This window comes from Triticum aestivum, chromosome 2B (assembly GCF_018294505.1).
Source record: "Triticum aestivum cultivar Chinese Spring chromosome 2B, IWGSC CS RefSeq v2.1, whole genome shotgun sequence".
NCBI classification, from domain to species: Eukaryota; Viridiplantae; Streptophyta; class Magnoliopsida; order Poales; family Poaceae; genus Triticum; species Triticum aestivum.
In genome coordinates, this window is record NC_057798.1 from 718,807,704 (window position 1) to 718,827,826 (window position 20,123).

The 20,123-nt window shown below is 42.6% G+C and overlaps 1 long non-coding RNA gene across 2 annotated transcripts; it reads left to right on the forward strand.

The window, feature by feature from the left end:
- The first annotated feature begins 12,380 nt into the window (after nucleotides 1-12,380).
- Nucleotides 12,381-15,038, forward strand: LOC123042276 (uncharacterized). 2 transcript variants are annotated; one of them, XR_006418745.1, is made up of 6 exons: nucleotides 12,381-12,742; nucleotides 12,822-12,954; nucleotides 13,171-13,283; nucleotides 14,120-14,201; nucleotides 14,331-14,421; nucleotides 14,619-15,038. It is a non-coding gene; the product is annotated as an uncharacterized lncRNA (long non-coding RNA). The 2 variants fall into 2 exon arrangements; XR_006418744.1 differs by having other exon boundaries at nucleotides 12,383-12,954.
- The last annotated feature ends 5,085 nt before the right edge of the window (nucleotides 15,039-20,123 follow it).

Genomic DNA, 20,123 nt, shown 5'->3' on the forward strand with positions numbered 1-20,123 from the left:
TTCAATGGTGAACATCACTATGTTGATCATATCTACTATATGATTCACGCTCGACCTTTCGGTCTCAGTGTTCCGAGGCCATATCTGCATATGCTAGGCTCGTCAAGTTTAACCCGAGTATTTCTGCGTGTGCAAAACTGGCTTGCGCCCGTTGTATGTTAACGTAGAGCTTATCACACCCGATAATCACATGGTGTCTCGGCACGACGAACTTTGGCAACGGTGCATACTCAGGGAGAACACTTGTACCTTGAAATTTAGTGAGAGATCATACCGTCAATCAAAGCAAAATAAGATGCATAAAAGATAAACATCACATGCAATCAATATAAGTGATATGATATGGCCATCATTATCTTGTGCCTTTGATCTCCATCTTCAAAGCACCGTCATGATCACCATCGTCACCAGCGCGACCCCTTGATCTCCATCGTAGCATCGTTGTCGTCTCACCAACTATTGTTTCTATGACTATCGCTACCGCTTAGTGATAAAGTAAAAACAATTACAGGGCGATTGCATTGCATACAATAAAGAGACAACCATATGGCTCCTGCCAGTTGCCGATAACTCTGTTACAAAACATGATCATCTCATACAACAATTTATATCTCATCATGTCTTAACCATATCACATCACACCATGCCCTGCAAAAACAAGTTAGACGTCCTCTACTTTGTTGTTGCAAGTTTACGTGGCTGCTACGGGCTGAGCAAGGACCGTTCTTACCTACGCATCAAATCCAGAATGATATTTCGTCTAGTATGTGCTGTTTTAACCTTCACAAGGACCGGGTGTGGCCACACTCGATTCAACTAAAGTTGGAGAAACTGACACCTGCTAGCCACCTATGTGCGAAGCACATCGGTAGAACCAGTCTCACGAAAGCGTACGCATAATGTTGGCCCGGGCCGCTTCATCCAACAATACCGCCGAATCAAAGTATGACATGCTGGTAAGCAGTATGACTAGTGTCGCCCACAACTCACTTGTGTTCTACTCGTGCATATAACATCTACGCATAAACCTGGCTCGGATGCCACTGTAGGGTAACGCTGTAATTTCAAAAAAATTCCTACGAACAGGCAAGATCATGGTGATGCATAGCAACGAGAGGGGAGAGTGTCGTCTATGTACCTTCATAGAACGTAAGCGGAAGCGTTATGACAACGCGGTTGATGTAGTCGTACGTCTTCACGATCGACCGATCCTATCACCGAAGGTACGGCACCTCCGCGGACTGCACACGTTCAGCTCGACAACGTCCCATGAACTCACGATCCAGTAGAGCTTCGAGGGAGAGCTTCGTCAGCACGACAGCGTGATGACAGTGATGATGAAGTTACCGACGTAGGGCTTCGCCTAAGCACCGCTACGATATGACCGAGGTGTATTATGGTGGAGGGGGGCACCACACACGGCTAAGAGATCAATGATCAAATTGTGTGTCTATGGGGTGCCCCCTCCCCCGTATATAAAGGTGTGGAGGAGGGGGAGGGGCCGACCCTCCTAGGCGCGCCACAAGGGGAGTCCTACTCCCACTGGGAGTAGGATTCCCCCCCCTTTCCCTAGTTGGACTAGGAGAGAAGGAAGGGGAAGGAGGGAGGAAGGAAAGGGGGGGGGGCTTCCCAATTCGGATTGGGCTTGGGGGGGGCCTCCTTTGCTCCTTTCCCCTCTTTTCCACTAAGGCCCAATAAGGCCCATATACCTCCCGGGGGGTTCTGGTAACCTCCCGGTACTCCGGTATATTCCCGATCTCACTCGAAACCATGTCCAAATATAGTTGTCCAATATATCGATCTTTATGTCTCGACCATTTCGAGACTCCTCGTCATATCTGTGATCATATCCGGGACTCCGAACTACCTTCGGTACATCAAAACACATAAACTCATAATACCGATTGTCACCGAACGTTAAGTGTGCGGACCCTACGGGTTCAAGAACTATGTAGACATGACCGAGACATGTCTCCGGTCAATAACCAATAGCGGAACCTAGATGCTCATATTGGTTCCTACATATTCTACAAATATCTTTATGGGTCAAACCGCATAACAACATACGTTGGTCCCTTTGTCATCGGTATGTTACTTGCCCGAGATTCGATCATCAGTATCTCAATACCTAGCTCAATCTCGTTACTGGCAAGTATCTTTACTCATTCTGTAATGCATCATCTTGCAACTAACTCATTAGTCACATTTCTTACAAGGCTTATAGTGATGTGCATTACCGAGAGGGCCCAGAGATACCTCTCCAACAATCGGAGTGACAAATCCTAATATCGATCTATGCAAACTCAACAAGTACCACCGGAGACACCTGTAGAGCACCTTTATGATCACCCAGTTACGTTGTGACATTTGGTAGCACACAAAGTGTTCCTCCGGTAATCGGGAGTTGCATAATCTCATAGTTATAGGAACATGTACAAGTCATGAAGAAAGTAATAGAAGTAAACTAAAACGATCAAGTGCTAAGCTAACGGAATGGGTCAAGTCAATCACATCATTCTCCTAATGATGTGATCCCGTTTATCAATTGACAACTCATGTCTATGGCTAGGTAACTTAACCATCTTTGATCAACGAGCTAGTCAAGTAGAGGCATACTAGTGACACTTTTTTTGTCTATGTATTCACACATGTATTATGTTTCCGGTTAATACAATTCTAGCATGAATAATAAACATTTATTATGAAATAAGGAAATAAATAATAACTTTATTATTGCTCCAAGGCTATTTCCTTCACCCAAGAGGAACAAGCTCAAGGGCACCAAGCACCCAAGAGTAATAAGCTTCTCAACTTGTAACTTCCACGTATCATCGTGGAGAACTCAAACCGATGCACCAAATGCAATGGCAAGGGCACACAGAGCGCCCAAGTCCCTCACTCTCAAATCCCACCAAAGCAACAAAAAGCTATGGAGGAAAATGAGAGGAAGAACAAGAAGGAGAACACCAAGAACTCCAGATCTAGATCCAAGGGGTTCCCCTCACATAGAGGAGAAAGTGATAGGTGGAAATGTGGATCTAGATCTCCTCTCTCTTTTCCCCCCAAAACTAGCAAGAATCCATGGAGGGATTGAGAGATAGCAAGCTGGAAGAAGGTCAACAATGGGGGAAGAGCACGAGCTCAAAGGATAAGGTTCAATGGGGAAGAAGACCACTTTTATAGGACCTCCCAAATCCAACCGTTATGTGCTTAGGTCGTGCACAAGCGGTATTACCGCTTGGAGGAGCAGTACTACTGCTTAGCACGGTCAAAAAAGCCCAACGAGAGAGAAACCACGAGTTGAAGTTCTGCCAGAGAGGTAGTACCGCTCTGGGGAGGGGTAGTGCCGCTTACCACTCATAAGAGGTACTACCGCTCGGGAGGATAGGTAGTACCGCTTACCACTAATAAAAGGTACTACCACTCGGGTGGAGAGGTAGTACCGCTTCCCGCTTATAGGAGGTACTACCGCTCTACTACCGCTCTACTACCGTGAAATGCGACACGAAAAGACGCATTCCCAGAAGCAGCGGTACTACGCGTGGCACAAGGCCGCGCTACTACCGCTCTAGAGAGCAGTACTACCGCTTGAGGCTTTCAGGAACACAACAGAGAAAACAGAGGATGCAATAAAGCCTAAACTGCCACAACTTCTGCATATGAGCTCCGAATTGAGCAAACTCAAGCTTGTTGTATAGAAGACGACGAGTAGCATCCAACATCGGCTGATTATAGTAAGAAGTGGTAGGGGAGGTATGCATAACAAATAGAGGAGAGAAATCTCCAACAGAGAAGAACCGACATAACCTCCAACATTGAAAACATCATAGAAGATGCACATGAACTCCGTTTTCGATGAACTCGAGCTTGTCAAGAAGAAGACCACAAGCTCTAAAACTCACAAAGAGAAACACCAAACACGAACCAAGAAAGATGATGCAAGGATGCAATGGTTTGAGCTCTCTACAAATAATACGATCAAGCTACTCATCAAGAGCCCCCCTTGATAGTACGACAATCGATCCTATAACCCGGTCTCCCAACTACCACCATGAGACCGGTAAAATAGAAAACCTATCAAGGGCAAACCTTTGCCTTGCACATGGTCGACTTGAGCTAGATGATGACGACCTTGACTCCCTCAATTTGGACAACCTTTCTTGATTGCGTTGGCTTGATGAAGACTAGTTGATTGCTCCCCCATACTCCACTATGGGTGAGCCACTCTTCCGCACATCTTCATAAGTCCATTTTCACCACAATGGACGGCAAGCTTCAAGCATTTGATCTGTTCGTGTTGCTCCACTTGAACTTGCACACCGCAACCTAACCCCACAAAGAACTCTCACGAATACCATGGGTTAGTGCACAAAGCGTAATGGACAATGCTTACCATACCATGGGATCACTTGATCCCTCGGTACATCTTATACACTTTGTGTGTTGATCAACTTGATTCACTCCTTACTTAGTCTTGATCAACCTTGGTTCTTTCCAACTCTCTTCATTTGGATGATGTCTTGAAGGTAAACATGAATGATCACACAATCTTCTTCTTCAAGACATGCTTGCAATAAGCTCAACTCTCACATGACCAATGTTTGGATAATTCCTTAATAACACCTTGGTCACCACATAAACTCCTTGAAACCAACACATGGACTTCAAGAAATGCCTATGGACAAATCCTTCAAATATAACTCAAGGCAACCATTAGTCCATAGAGATTGTCATTAATTACCAAAACCAAACATGGGGGCACCGCATGTTCTTTCAATCTCCCCCATTTTGGTAATTGACGACAATCACTTTCGAGAGAGTTTATTTAAGGAATTATGCACCACCATGTAATGCAACAACCAATAATGCATGCATATGAGATGCAAAAGCTAAGGAGACAAAAACCAAAGCAAGAAGAAATAACTCTCTTAACTTCTTCACAAAAATCTCTTCTGAAACTTCTCCCCCATTGGCATCGATTGCCAAAATGGGCGAAAAGCTTAGAAGGTCAATACAAATTGTGGTCCTCCATAAATTGTGTATTTCTCAACAAGAGAGTGGAATGCAATACACATATCCAGAGGTAAATACTTGGAGGAACACAAACCATATTGAGGCACAAAGATTGCTAAAGAATGATATGCCACAAAGACATAACAAAGAGAGACACAAGCAATCAAGCAATCAAAAGACGCCAATTGAAGCAAGCAAACAAAAGAAATCAATTGAAACCTAGACCAAAGATCCTATGAGCCACATGAAAAAAAGATATTATGATATGAACATAGGAGTGTTCTAAAGAAACTAGAGAATCTCCCCATGATTTGTGCACAAATAAGAACATTTGTATTTGAATACACCGAGCACAAAATAGGATCATCACTCCCCCAAAATCAATGGAAACTCAGAACAAATGCAAGCGAGCAATTAGGAAACAAAGCCTAGCACTTGTAACAAACACATGGTTGAGCAACATGCAAAGAGGCAACTTAAGAATAGGCTCAACCAAAATGATGTGTGTGAGTCATGACAAAGCACTTGAGAAGACTAATATAAGGATGAGCATAAAGCATCAACATAGTCTTGGATAAATGGGATACACGGTGCATGACATGACCTCCCCCCACACACCCAACAAGCAAATGGGTTCACAAGCTCACTAAAAATGCAAATTAAGAACCAATGCTTGTGACAACCCATGGTGAAGATAGAAAATGAAAGGCCTCATCAAGACGAGGGATACCAATTAAGATGGCAAAGGCCTCGTCAAGACAAGCCTAAGAAAAAGATCTTCACCACAAAAGAGTGCATCAAGATGCAATGAGATAAGATCCGCACTCAACATTGGATGTGAAAGAATAAGGATATCACCTAGAGATGTAACTTCTCTCAAGTGTACAAGATTCTAGGTAGATGAAAATTATGATGATATCAATCCACGAAGAAGGATGTACACACGAAATGGTTACACAAGGAAAGAACAAGATATCCCCAAGGAAGTCATAAGTATACCAATAAGATATTTGCTTTAAAGCATAGCACATGGCTTGATATGGTATTATTGTATATAAATGAAATCCTAACACACACCCATCAAAGACATCACAACTACCTCCAAGAGATCATTGTTGGTATGCTTTGATAAAGGAAACAAGTATCACAAGAACGAACCAATAAATTCATGCCGTGATGCAACCTATACAAGGCTGAATGCAAGAAATGTATGCATGAAGTAGATACTTGTTACCGAGATAGCATTAGAAGGATGTAGTAGATACCAACTGAAGGTATATAGTAGTTCATTGATCATCCTAGCTTGACTCCAATAAGCACATGGTGACACCACCTTCCTTGTGAGTGAGCCAATCATCCAATGTATCTCCAATTGTTCCTAGAACAATCAACACAAACGAAATGGTACCCAAACTCATTGGGACCAAAGAGTTAGAAACACCAATACATAGGACAAACTGCACATAAATATGTGCACATAGATATGAAATAGAATTTCATGCACATCTCATCCAATTTGAGACTTGGTGGAGTTTCCCCTATAGATTGGGTCAAAGAAAGAAAGCATGCCAAAGATACTAAATGAAGTTAATATTGTTGGGGAATGCAGTAATTTCAAAATTTTTACTACGCACACTCAAGATCATGGTGATGCATAGCAATGAGAGGGGAGAGTGTAGTCCACATACCCTCGTAGCCCGAAAGCGGAAGCGCTAGCACAACACGGTTGATGTAGTCATACGTCTTCACGATCCGACCGATCAAGTACCGAACGCACAACACCTCCGAGTTCAGCACACGTTCAGCTCGATGACGTCCCTCGAACTCCGATCCAGCCGAGCTTCGAGGGAGAGTTCCGTCAGCATGACAATGTGGTGACGATGACGATATTCTACCAACGCAGGGCTTCGCCTAAGCACCGCTACGATATTATCGAGGTGGAATATGGTGGAGGGGGCACCGTACACCGCTAATAGATCTGAAGGATCAATTGGTGTGTCTAGAGGTGCCCCTTGCCCCTGTATATAAAGGAGCAAGGGAGAGGGGGCGGCCAGCTAGGAGGAGGCGCACCAGGGAGGAGTCATACTCCCACCGGGAGTAGGACTCCCTCCTTTCCCTGTCCAAGTAGGAGAGGGGAAAGCAAGGGGAGAGAGGAGAGGAAGGAAAGGGGGGCGCCGCCCCCCTCCTTGTCCTATTCGGACTAGAGGGGGAGGGGGCACGCGGCTTGCCCTGACCGCCCCTCCTCTGCTCCACTTTGGGCCCATGAGGCCCATTAACCCCCCGGGGGTTCCGATTACCCCCCGGTACTCCGGTATACATCCGATAACCCCCGGAACCATTCCGGTGTCCGAATATAGTCTTCCAATATATCAATCTTCATGTCTAGACCATTTTGAGACTCCTCGTCATGTCCGTGATCACATCCGGTACTCCAAACTATCTTTGTTACATCAATACATATAAACTCATAATATAACCGTTATCTAACTTTAAGCGTGCGGACCCTACGGATTCGAGAACTATGTAGACATGACCGAGACACATCTCTGGTCAATAACCAATAGAGGAACCTGGATGCTCATATTGGCTCCCACATATTCTACGACGATCTTTATCGGTCAAACAGCATAACAACATACATTGTTCCCTTTGTCATCGGTATGTTACTTGCCCGAGATTCGATCGTCGGTATCTCAATACCTAGTTCAATCTCGTTACCGGAAAGTCTCTTTACTCGTTACATAATGCATCATCACGTAACTAACTCATTAGCTACATTTCTTACAAGGCTTATAGTGATGTGCATTACCGAGAGGACCCAGAGATACGTCTCCGACAATCGGAGTGACAAATCCTAATCTCGAAATACGCCAACTCAACATGTACCTTCGGAGACACCTGTAGAGCTCCTTTATAATTACCTAGTTACGTTGTGACGTTTGGTAGCACACAAAGTGTTCCTCCGGTAAACGGGAGTTGCATAATCTCATAGTTGTGGGAACATTTATAAGCCATGAAGAAAGCAATAGCAACATACTAAACGATCAAGTGCTAAGCTAATGGAATGGGTCAAGTCAATCACATCATTCTCCTAATGATGTGATCCCGTTAATCAAATGACAACCCATATATATGGTTAGGAAACACAACCATCTTTGATCAACGAGCTAGTCAAGTAGACGCATACTAGTGACACTATGCTTGTCTATGTATTCACACATGTATTATGTTTCCGGTTAGTACAATTCTAGCATGAATAATAAACATTTATCATGATATAAGGAAATAAATAATAACTTTATTATTACCTCTAGGGCATATTTCCTTCAGTCTCCCACTTGCACTAGAGTCAATAATCTAGATTACACAGTAATGATTCTAACACCCATGGAGCCTTGGTGTTGATCATGTTTTGCTCGTGGAAGAGGCTTAGTCAACGGGTCTGCAACATTCAGATCCATATGTATCTTGCAAATCTCTATGTCTCCCACCTGGACTTGTTCCCAGATGGAATTGAAGCGTCTCTTGATGTGCTTGGTTCTCTTGTCAAATCTGGATTCCTTTGCCAAGGCAATTGCACTAGTATTATCACAGAAGATTTTCATTGGTCCCGATGCACTAGGTATGACACCTAGATCGGATATGAACTCCTTCATCCAGACTCCTTCATTTGCTGCTTCTGAAGAAGCTATGTACTCCGCTTCACATGTAGATCCTGCCACGACACTTTGTTTAGAATTGCACCAACTGACAGCTCCACCGTTCAATATAAACATGTATCCGGTTTGCGATTTAGAATTGTTCGGATTAGTGTTATAGCTTGCATCGACGTAACCATTTACGACTAGCTCTTTGTCACCTCCATAAACGAGAAATATATCCTTAGTCCTTTTCAGGTATTTCAGGATATTCTTGACCGCTGTCTAGTGATCCACTCCTGGATTACTTTGGTACCTCCCTGCTAAACTTATTGCTAAGCATACATCAGGTCTGGTACACAACATTGCATACATGATAGAGCCTATGGCTGAAGCATAGGGAATATCTTTCATTTTCTCTCTATCTTGTACTGTGGTCAGGCATTGAGTCTGACTCAACTTCACACCTTGTAATACAGGCAAGAACCCTTTCTTTGCTTGATCCATTTTGAACTTTTTCAAAACTTTATCAAGGTATGTGCTTTGTGAAAGTCCAATTAAGCATCTTGATCTATCTCTATAGATCTTGATGCCTAATATATAAGCAGCTTCAACGAGGTCTTTCATTGAAAAACTTTTATTCAAGTATCCTTTTATGCTATCCAGAAATTCTATATCATTTCCAATCAACAATATGTCGTCCACATATAATATCAGAAATGCTACAGAGCTCCCACTCAGTTTCTTGTAAATACAGGCTTCTCCAAAAGTCTGTATAAAACCATATGCTTTGATCACACTATCAAAGCTTTTATTCCAACTCCGAGAGGCTTGCACGAGTCCATAAATGGATCACTAGAGTTTGCACACTTTGTTAGCACCTTTTGGATCAACAAAACCTTCTGGTTGCATCATATACAACTCTTCTTCTAGAAATCCATTCAGGAATGCAGTTTTGACATCTATTTGCAATATTTCATAATCATAAAATGCAGCAATTGCTAACATGATTCGGACAGACTTAAGCATCGCTACGGGTGAGAAAGTCTCATCATAGTCAACCCCTTGAACTTGTCAAAAACCTTTCGCAACAAGTCGAGCTTTGCAGACAGTAACATTACCATCAGCATCAGTCTTCTTCTTGAAGATCCATTTATTCTCGATGGCTTGCCGATCATCGGGCAAGTCAACCAAAGTCCATACTTTGTTCTCATACATGGATCCCATCTCAGATTTCGTGGCCTCAAGCCATTTTTCGGAATCTGGGCTCATCATCGATTCCTCATAGTTCATAGATTCGCCATGGTCATGTAACATGATCTCCAGAATAGGATTACCGTACCACTTTGGTGCGGATCTTACTCTGGTTAACCTATAAGGTTTGGTAGTAACTTGATCTGAAGTTTCATGATCAATATCATTAGCTTCCTCACTAATCGGTGTAGTCGTCACAGAAACCGGTTTCTGTGATGAACTACTTTCCAATAAGGGAGCATGTACAGTTACCTCATCAAGTTCTAGTTTCCTCCCACTCACTTCTTTCGAGAGAAACTCCTTCTCTAGAAAGGATCCGAATTTAGCAACAAAAGTCTTGCCTTCAGATCTGTGATAGAAGGTGTACCCAATAGTCTCCGTTGGGTATCCTATGAAGACACATTTCTCCGATTTGGGTTCGAGCTTATTGCTACCTCTTGAGCACTGCGTTGGATTTCCCCGAAGAGGAGAGGATGATGCAGCAAAGTAGCATAAGTATTTCCCTCAGTTTTTGAGAACCAAGGTATCAATCTAGTAGGAGACCAGGCACAAGTCCCTCGTACCTACACAAAACGATAGCTACTCGCAACCAACGCGATTAGGGGTTGTCAATCCCTTCACGGTCACTTACGAGGGTGAGATCTGATAGAGATGATAAATAATATTTTTGGTATTTTTGATATAGAGATGCAAAGTAAAAAGTAAAAAGCAAAGTAAAAACAAAGCAAGTAACAAAGTAATGGAGATTGAAATGATGAGAATAGACCCAGGGGCCATATGTTTCACTAGTGGCTTCTCTCAAGAGCATAAGTATTCTACGGTGGGTGAACAAATTACTATTGAGCAATTGATAGAAAAGTGAATAATTATGACGCTATCTAGGTATGATCATGTATATAGGCATCACATCCGAGACAAGTAGATCGAAACGATTCTGCATCTACTACTATTACTCCACTCATCGACCGCTATCCAGCATGCATCTAGAGTATTAAGTTAAAAACAGAGTAACGCCTTAAGCAAGATGACATGATGTAGAGGGATAAATTCATGCAATATGATAAAAAAACCACCTTGTTATCCTCGATGGCAACAATACAATATGTGCCTTGCTGCCCCTGCTGTCACTGGGAAAGGACACCGCAAGATTGAACCCAAAGCTAAACATTTCTCCCATTGCAAGAACTACCAATCTAATTGGCCAAACCAAACGGATAATTCGAAGAGACTTGCAAAGATAACTCAATCATACATAAAAGAATTCAGAGAAGATTCAAATATTATTCATAGATAAGCTGGATCATAAACCCACAATTCATCGGTATCAACAAACACACCGCAAAAAAGAAGATTACATCGAATAGATCTCCACGAGAGAGGGGGAGAACATTGTATTGAGATCCAAAAAGAGAGAAGAAGCCATCTAGCTACTAGCTATGGACCCGAAGGTCTGAAGTAAACTACTCACACTTCATCGGAGAGGCTATGGTGTTGATGTAGAAGCCCTCCGTGGTAGATGCCCCCTCCGGCGGAGCTCGGGAACAGGCCCCAAGATGGGATCTCGTGGATACAGAAAGTTGCGGTGGTGGAATTAGGTTTTTGGCTCCGTATTTGATCTGACGGGGGTACGTAGGTACACTACTAGAGAAAACCTTATACACAGAAGTTTATCAGTAGCGCGGTTTAAAAATGGGCGCTACTGCTAATTAGTAGTAGCGAGGGGTATAAAAACCGCGCTACTACTAAGTTGATAGTAGTAGCGAGGGGTATAAACCCGCGCTGCTACTAAATGGTCTCCAACAATGCCCTCGGGATAGGCCATAGTAGTAGCGAGGGGTATAAAACCGGCGCTACTACTAAGTAAGTAGTAGTAGCGCAGGTAAGACCCCACGCTACTACTAAGCGTGTCCACCCCGGCCCGATCCACCCCACCCCACCAACCGTCATCCCACTCCACCCACCCCGTCTAAAAAAATCCCCTCCTCCTCCTCCCCTCCTTCTCCTCCCGTCGCCCTTCTTCCGTGACCTCGCCCCCGCCCGTCGTGACGCCTCCTCCCGTGACGCCACCGCCAGTGAAGGCGCCTCCTCCCATGACTTCGCCCCCGGTCACGGCGCCCCCGCCAGCAACGCCCCCACCAGTGATCGCCCCGGCTGAGGCGCCAGCGGTGCTCCCCCCAATGGCGCCACCGCCGCCGGTGGCCGAGGCGCCGGCTGTGGTGCCTCCGGCCGGGGCGCCGTCCAAGAGCAAGAACAATCACAAGAGAAAGAGGAGAGGGAAGAAGAAGTCGCCCGCCCCCGCCCCGGAGCCGCTCAGCCCGCCGACCCCCATCGCGCCCGAGCCCACCACCGTCAAGGACATGTCCGGCCCCGCGCCCTCCACCAACGATCTGGTAACGCATCACTCGCAAACCAAACTCTTCTAATTTTCGTTCAACCATAGCGGCAACATCTGATGGCAAATGAACGTTTCTGAATTTGTTCTTGGTGCAGAGCGGGAGCGGCCGGCAGTACGCGCACTGGGGGATCGTCATGCAGACCGCCATGGCCGCGCTTCTGCTGTCACTAGCCTGGTGAACGTGAAACCCAACAGATAGATGCATCCATCCATACACTGTATTCATGTACCAAGTCCATGATTTAACCATTACGCTTGCTTGTAATGTTAGGGGTCCAACATTTGTTGGAGGCTTGTAATAAACAGTTTTTTGGCATATTCTTGCATGTGTTTTGATTATGAAATCGGTGAGCGAGCTTGCAGGTTGGAGCGCGGGGGCTTGATTTGTGCATGTTTCGGGGTGAAATTCGTGAGCGAGGTTGGAGCACGGCGGTTCGATTTGGTAATCTCTGACGGCGTTCTCTGCAGGTGGCGATGTTTGCTTGTTAGGCTGATGGGTTGCTTGGTGTTTGTCGTTGTAGGCTGCCTGGTGACTATGGGTTTGATCCCCTGGGGCTCGGGAAGCAGCCTAAGGACCTGAAGTGCTACGTCCAGGCCGAGCTCGTGCACTGCCGGTTCGCCAGGGCAGGGGTTGCCGGCATCCTAGGAACTGATGTAAGCTGCTCACTTGACCTCTTTGTTAATTCTTGCAAAATGCCGGCATGTTCTCAGTAACCATAGCACTGAAGCTTGATTTTGCAAAAAAAAAGCTGTAGAGGTGCCTAAATTATGATCTAATTGGTTACAGAAACAAAACATGAAAGCAATGTCTTTAGTGCTCCGCTGTGCTTCTATCATATCACATGGTCTAATTGGTGTGTTTCTATGTAGTTGATCCGTGTATGAGGACTCGGCAACCTACCAGTATGGTTTGAAGCAGGTGCCACAAAATTTGACTTCGCCAACACCACAACACTCTTCTTTGTCCAGCTTCTCTTGATGGGGTAATTCGACATCCAACTGAAACATTTACTCAGAATTTGTTCAGTAACTCAGAAGTTTTAAATGGTGTATACTGTAATGACTTGAAACAGAAAAACCTTATGGCACATGACCTTTTCTATGTGTGACGTATATGTAAAGTTAGTTTTCTCTTAAAAAAATCATCCGTCGATAAGCTGAATTAGAGGGAAATTCATGGAAAGTGAACCAGCATACAAACCATAGTAATAATCCCAGTGAACTAGCTCTACAGACTAGCATACATGTTATTTAGAAACAAGGGGTTTGCCATGCTACAATAGATTCCTGACTAATTTTATCTATTCTACTTGGTCTTTTGATTTGAAACATCTATATATTCCTCATAAACATATTGGTTTTCCTACTAGCAGTAGGTGCTTTCTTTGTTCTGCAGCTGGGATTTTAGTAAAAAGAAAAGTTTAACCTTCAGTGAATATGCACAGTACCAAGACTTTGTTCTGCAGCTCGCACGCCGCATCCGTGGCGAGAGGGCCTAGGCTGCTCTGTGCGCATCGTTGTCTTAGCCAGTTGTGTTAATTGGTGGAAATGCGAGAGGGCCACGCCTCACTAGTAATCTTGTTGATTGCCTCTGAACCTGAATGAACAGCCTTGCTCGTTCAGTTCTGTGTGTCCATATGATTTATGCTTTGCTGTTTTATCTTGTTGTTCCTTTTGATCCCTATGAATGTTGCAATCAACTCTCACCTATACCATGATGCTAATGGTAAATTAGGACAAGAGATGTTTCTATTTTGTACTGCTCATACTGTACATACTGTGATTCATCTGATGGATTTCTTGCACCTGCAAATGACAGCGTCATGATGTTGTCAACGGTGTGGCTGAGGCAGAAGGTGTAACCAAATATGATGCAGGTGAAGCTGCTGTAGATCAAAAAGGTGAACACATGTTCGCCTGTATTAAGATATTTTTAGTAATTTAATGCTGAAATGATATCCTGTAGCAAACTGGGATTATGGTCTGTCTCTTAAACTGTCTTTGATCTTGTCCATAATGCTTCCCTGTAGAGCAAAAAGGTTCAACAACCATGAAATCCTAGTTGAGGGCGTGCGAGACTGGGATATAGCCAGTGACCGGGGGCAAGGGCAGCGTGCGCAGGTGCTTTCTTTGTTTTCAATCTAATTATTGTGTGTTATTATCTTGAATACATTTCTCTTTTAATTTATTTTCAATCTTCCAAGCCTAGACATAGTTATTATATCTTATTATCATCTTTGGAAGTGGCCGGACCCTTCCGCGAACCCTGCGCAAGAAGGAGCTAACTAACAAGTTTTCACTTTCTCGACTGGGTGCAGGGTGATCGACGAGGACTACTGCGGCCCGATGGGAGTCGTGCTCTTCAACTACTCGGAGGCAGACTTCACCGTGAAGCCCCGCGACCGCGTCATACAGATTATCGTCCAGGTGATTGCGACGCAGGAGGTCCCTGGGGTGGAGGACCTCGACGCCACCGTCCGGAGGTCACCAAGGTGGAGGACGACGCCACCGTCCGGAGTTCCTCAAGGTGGAGGATCTCGACGCTTTGTACATACATCTAGGGAAGTGGTCTGGTTAGGTTGGTGGTGAAACGCAAGGGAAGGTACCAACCTTTTGTTGATGGTTGTGTGTGTCCTCGTGATCTCTTCGAGTTGAGATGTTGAATGTTGCATCCATGAACACTGCAAGTGTTAAGATGGTTCTGTGAAATTTATTTTGCATTGGACATGTCTCTGATCTCCATTCATGAATACTGCATCTATTTTTATTTTTTTAATTCCTAATTTGCTACTAGTAGCGTTGGGAAAAAAGTGCCCTACTAGTATTTAGGATACTAGTAGCGCTGGTATTGTAGGCACGCTACTACTACTTCCTTAGTAGTAGCGTGAGTCTGTAATAGCAGTAGCGTGGGTGGCACACGCTACTACTAACAAAGTTAGTAGTAGCGCGGGTTTCTCCCACGCTACTACTAACTATTAGCTGTAGCGCCTTATTAGTAGCGCGGGTACCCGCGCTGCTGATACACCTAAAACCCGCGCTGCTGCTAGCCTTTTCCCTAGTAGTGGTATATATAGGAGGAAGGAGTACGCCGGTGGAGCAACAGGGGGCCCACGAGGTAGGGGGCGCACCCAGGGGGGAGGGCGCGCCCCCCACCCTCGTGACCGCCTCGTTTGTTCCTTGGAGCAGGGTCCAAGTCTCCTGGATCACGTTCGGTGAGAAAATCACGTTCCCGAAGGTTTCATTCCGTTTGGACTCCGTTTGATATTCTGTTTCTTCGAAACACTGAAATAGGCAAAAAACAGCAATTCTGGGCTGGGCCTCCGGTTAATAGATTACTCCTCAAAATAATATAAAAGTGGAAAATAAAGCCCAATATAGTCGAAAATAGTATATAAAGTAGCATGGAGCAATAAAAAATTATAGATACGTTGGAGACGTATCAAGCATCCCCAAGCTTAATTCCCGCTCGTCCTCGAGTAGGTAAATGATAAAAAAGAATTTTTGATGCGGAGTGATACTTTGGCATAATTTCAATGTAAATCTGCTTAATTGTAGTATGAATATTCAGATCCGAAAGATTCAAGACAAAAGTTCATATTGACATAAAAATAATAATACTTCAAGCATACTTAATCAAGGCAATCATGTCTTCTCAAAATAGCATGTCAAAAGAAAGTTCATCCCTACAAAATCATATAGTGAGGCTATGCTTCATTTTCGTCACACAAAGATGTTCCCAACTTCTATACCCCCGATGACAAGCCAAGCAATTGTTTCATACTTAAATAATCTCAAACTTTTTCAACCTTCACGCAATATATGAGCGTGAGCCATGGATATAGCACTATGGGTGGAATAGAATATGATGATGGGGATTGTGTGGAGAAGACAAAAAAGGAGAAAGTCTCACATTGACGAGGATAATCAACGGGTTATGGAGATGCCCATTGATTGATGTCAACATGAGGAGTAGGGATTGCCATGCAACAGATGCACTAGAGCTATGAATGCTCAACAAGAAGAAACCTAGTGGGTGTGCATCCAACTTGCTTGCTCATGAAGACCTAGGGCATTTGAGGAAGCCCATCGTAGGAATATACAAGCCAAGTTCTATAATGATAAATTCCCACTAGTATATGAAAGTGATAACACATGAGACTCACTACATGAAGAACAAGGTGCTACTTTGAAGCACAACTTATGAGACTCACTTTATGAAGAACAAGGTGCTACTTTGAAGCACAAGTGTGGAAAAATAGATAGTAGCATTGCCCTTTTTATTTATTTTCTCTTTTTTTGGGCCTTTCTCTTTTTTTGTCCTTTCTCTTTTTTTGTTTGGATAATGCTCTAATAATGATGATCATCACACTTCTATTGATTACAACATAAGGATTACAACTCGAAACTTAGAAGAAGATATGACTCTACAAGAATGCCTCCGGCGGTGTACCGGGATGGTGGAATGAATCAAGAGTGACATGTATGAAAAATAATGCATGGTGGCTTTGCCACAAATACGATGTCAACCACATGATCATGCAATGGCAATATGACAAAAGTAATGTATGTCATGAATATGATGATGGAAGTTGCATGGCAATATATCTCTGAATGGCTATGGAGATGCCATAATAGGTAGGTATGGTGGCTGTTTTGAGGAAGATATAAGGAGGTTTATGTGTGATAGAGCGTATCGTATCACGGGGTTTGGATGCACCGACGAAGTTTGCACCAACTCTCAAGGTGAGAAAGGGCAATGCACGGTACCTAAGAGGCTAGCAAAGGTGGAAAGGTGAGAGTGCGTATGATCCATGGACTCAACATTAGTCAAAAGAACTCATATACTTATTGCAAAAATTTAGAAGTCATCAAAAATCAAGTACTACGCGCATGCTCCTAGGGGGATATATTGGTAGGAAAAGACCATCGCTCGTCCCCGACCGCCACTCATAAGGATGCACAAGCTAGGTACACTTCATGTTTCAAATTTGTTACACAACTTTAACCATACGTGCATGCTACGGGACTTGCTAACTTCAACACAAGAATTCTTCAAATTCATAATTACTCAACTAGCATGACTTTGATATTATCACCTCCATATCTCAAAACAATTATCAAGCATCAAACTTATCTTAGTATTCAATGTACTCAAAAGAAGGTTTCACATATCTTGAATACCAAGTATATTAACATTAAGCAAATTACCATGCTATTAACGACTCTCAAAATAATCTAAGTGAAGCATGAGAGATCAATAGTTTCTTTAAAAAAAATCCACCACCGTGCTCTAAAAGATATAAGTGAAGTACTAGAGAAAAAATTATCACGCTCAAAAGATATAAGTGAAGCACTATGAGCAAAACTATCAAGCTCAAAAGATATAAGTGAAGCATATAGAGTATTCTAGCAAATTCCAATTGGTGTATGGCTCTCTCAAAAGGTGTGTACATCAAGGATGATTGTGGTAAACTAACAAGCAAAGACGCAAATAATACAAGACGCTCCAAGCAAAACACATATCATGTGGTGAATAAAAATATAGCTCCAAGTAAATTACCGATGGAAGTAGAAGAAAGAGGGGATGCCTTCCGGGGTATCCCCAAGCTTTGACTTTTTGGTGTCCTTGGATTATCTTGGGGGTTCCATGGGCATCCCCAAGCTTAGGTTCTTGCCACTCCTTGTTCCATAATCCATCAAAAGAATTCACCCAAAACTTGAAAACTTCACAACACAAAACTCAATAGAAATCTCGTGAGCTCCGTTAGTGAAAGAAAACAAAAGACTACTTTAAGGTACTGCAATTAACTCATTATTTATTTACATTGGTGTTAAACCTACTGTATTACAACTTCCTTATGGTTTATAAACTAATTTATTAGCCATAGATGCATTGAAATAAGCAAACAACACACGAAAAAACAGAATCTGTCAAAAACAGAACAGTCTGTAGCAATCTGTAACTAACGCAAACTTCTGGAACTCTAAAAATTCTACCAAAATAGGACGTACTGGCCATTTTGTTTATCGATCAGCAGCAGAAATAATCAATGCAAAAGAACGTTTCTGTGATTTATTGAATTTTTTCTCGTGAGCGCAAAGTTTCTGTTTTTCAGCAGAATCAAATCGACTATCATCATAGCTTATCCTATAGGTTCTACTTGGCACAAACACTAATTAAAACATAAAACTACATCCAACCAGAGGTTATATGGATTATTTATTCCTAAACAGGAGCAAAAACAAAAAAACAAAAATAAAATTGGGTTGCCTCCCAACAAGCGCTATCGTTTAACGCCCCTAGCTAGGCATAAAAACAAGGATAGAACTAGGTATTGCCATCTTTGGTAGGTAATCCATAAGTGGCTCTCATGATAGATTCATAAGGTAAATTTTTTTATTTCTAGGGAAGTGTTCCATACCCATCTTTAAGGGAAATTGGAATCTAATATTTCCTTCCTTCATATCAATAATTGCACCAATCGTTCTAAGAAAGGTCTACCAAGAATAATAGGACATGAAGGATTGCAATCTATATAAAGAATGATAAAATCTACGGGCACATAATTCCTATTTGCAAAAATAAGAACATCATTAATTCTTCCCATAGGCTTTTTAATAGTGGAATCTGCAAGATGCAAGTTTAGAGAGCAATCTTCAAAATCACGGAAATCTAGCAAATCACACAAAGTTCTGGGAATAGTGGAGACACTAGCACCCAAATCACACAAAGCATGAAACTCATAATCTTTAATTTTAATTTTAATAGTAGGTTCCCACTCATCATAGAGTTTTCTAGGGATAGAAACTTTCAACTCAAGTTTTTCTTCATAAGATTGCATCAAGGCATCAACAATGTGTTCGGTAAAGGCCTTATTTTGACTATAAGCATGAGGAGAATTTAGCACGGATTGCAACAAGGAAATACAATTAATTAGAGAGCAACTTTCATAATTAAATTCCTTGAGATCCAAAATAGTGGGTTTAGCAACATCTAGGTTTTCATTTCTTTCAATCCCACTTCCATCAATTTCATCATCAAGGTCTAAAAACTCCGAATTTTTAGAACGCCTTCTAGGTAAAGGAAGATCATATTCAGTTTCATCAACATTCATATTGCAAAACAAAGATTTAATAGGGGACACATTAGTAACTTTTAGATCTTCATCTTGATTTTCATAGGAATTGGAAGAACACGCTTTAATAAAGGCATCTTTGGAAGCACGCATCCTAGCGGTTCTTTCCTTGCACTCATCAATGGAAATTCTCATAGCTTTGAGAGACTCATTGATATCATGTTTAGGAGGAATAGATCTAAGCTTTAAAGAATCAATTTCAAGAGAAATTCTATCAACGTTCCTAGCCAAATCATTAACCTTAAGCAATTTCTCTTCAAGCAAAGCATTAAAATTCTTTTGTGAATTCATAAACTCTTTAACACTACTCTCAAATTCAGAGGGCATCTTACTAAAATTTCCATAAGAGTTGTTGTAGGAATTTCCATAATTATTAGAAGGATTACTAGGATAAGGCCTAGGATTAAAATTCCCTCTATACACGTTATTTCCAAAACTATTCCTACCAAAAAAATTCACATCCATAGATTCATTATTATTCTCAATCAAAGTAGACAAAGGCATATCATTGGGATCAAGAGAAGTATTTTTAGTAGCAAACATCTTCATAAGTTCATCCATCTTTTTACTCAAAACATCGATTTCTTCTATGGCATGCACTTTTTTTACTAGAAGATCTTTCGGTGTGCCATTGAGAATAATTAGCCATAATATTATCAAGCAATTTTGTAGCATCTCCTAACGTAA